The sequence below is a fragment of the Phaseolus vulgaris genome, chromosome 4, assembly GCF_051622355.1.
Source record: "Phaseolus vulgaris cultivar YP4 chromosome 4, ASM5162235v1, whole genome shotgun sequence".
Lineage (NCBI taxonomy): Eukaryota > Viridiplantae > Streptophyta > Magnoliopsida > Fabales > Fabaceae > Phaseolus > Phaseolus vulgaris.
In genome coordinates this window covers 41,060,320-41,062,307 of record NC_143501.1, presented here as the reverse complement: position 1 = coordinate 41,062,307, position 1,988 = coordinate 41,060,320, and positions in this window count along the sequence as shown.

The window sequence follows — 1,988 nt, the reverse complement described above, 5'->3', positions numbered from 1 at the left end:
AATAGAATAAATAGAAATTAAAAGAATCAAAATTGTAATTTAGTCTTAAATGTTTATATAGAACAATAAACATGTTACAATGAAGACGAAGTTTCATAATTAAAAATGAAAATGTGATTCTGTTAAAAATAATTAATCAATTTCTTCTACAAAGATGAATAATGGTAAAATTGTTATCATACTTGTAAGATAAGTGGTTAAAAATAATGCAGATGCAACCATCCAAAAAATGTTCTATGCATATACTTGAAATTATGCAGAAAAGTTAGTTTATTAATTAGAGATAAATGTTTATTATCATGTCTCTTACAACTTTATATTATTTTATCCATAGACACTGTGCATACTGATATTATTGAAGACAAATGAAAGAATAAAAAATTAGAATTTATAGAAGATTCCTTTGTCTGAGTGTTTGTGCAAAGCAAACCTACAAACACAATACCATGTTTCATGTTTGTGAAATGACAATATATTTTGTTTAACTTAAAATTACCAAATTCATCTATGCAAACACATTCAAAGTCCTTTTAATTGGTCTAAATTTGTTGACTTATAGCCTTATATCTTACTAAACTTAGCTTCTTTATTAATTCACATATATTTTAACATTCTCAACAAAAAGACATGTTATTTATGTCTTCTTGCTAATAAGTGACTATATACAAACAAAAGATATTTTTTTAAAAAAAATCTTTTGTATCAACCTCAAAATACCCCATTAATTTAAAAAAAAAACATATATACTACTTTATGCTTGTTCATAAAAAATATTATATTTGGAGTATTCACTACAGGAAAATCATAAAATAAAAACTAATTTTAGAGACAAAAAATAATTAGTTGCTATAGTGACTAAATTACAGACCATTTAAGGAAAATATTTTGTTGGTTTCTAAATTAGTTTCTATTATTGTTAAATGGTTTCTAAATTGGTATATTAGTAACCAAAATTTTTGTTATCAAATTTAGAATCTAAATAATGGTAGTTAAAACCTTGGTAACTAATTAGATACCAATTTAAAAACTATTTAGCAATAATAGAAACTAATTTAGAAATAATTTTTTTTTTAGTTTTTAAAATGGTCTCTAATTTAATTACTATTGCAACTAATTATTTTGGTCTCTAAAAATTGATTTATATTTGATGATTTTCTTGTAGTGATTTTACTTCAAAATTGAAAAAAATAGAAAAATTATGAGTAGTTAATTTGAGATTTAAAAAAATAAAACTCAAAATCCATAATTTATTATGTATTATAATTAAATAAAAAAAATAAAACTTGAAATAAAATTTAGATTTACACTTAAAAATATACTGATAAAATAAAAAATAAAAAAATATTTAATTATTTTAATTGCATAACAATATTAAAAGAAAAAAATTATAGGTTAACTCGCACTTTTGTTATCTAAACTATACATTGATATACTTCACGTTCTTATTATTAAATGAGATCTATTAAAATAATATTTTAAATGAGATCTACAAACATACATTTTTTTAAATTGAAGAAAATTCTTATATAAATAATTTTTTTAATTTTACAAAAAAATATTTTTATTTCAAAGAAGATTTGTAAACCATTTTCATAAATATTTTACCAAAAACAATTGAAAAAAGTCTATTAGAACAAAATGGATATAATATTTATTTATAAACTTATTCAGAATGTAAATATACATCAATTTTTTTTAAATAAAAAGTTGTGTACTAGTTAAGAATTTAGTATTAAAATATAAATATTAAAATATATCAATTACTATATTTTAGTAAAAAATATATTTAAATAAATATAAAAGTATCTTTTATGCTTATTAAATTCTACGATGTTTTTAGTTGAGTAAACTCAACAACTTTTGTGAAAGTCTTTTTATTTTAAGAAAATTTTATATAGTATATAAGAGTTTAAAAATACTTTTTTACTTTTTTTCTTACTCTTGCATGAAATAAGACATAGAATATACATATATATACCGATTAGTTA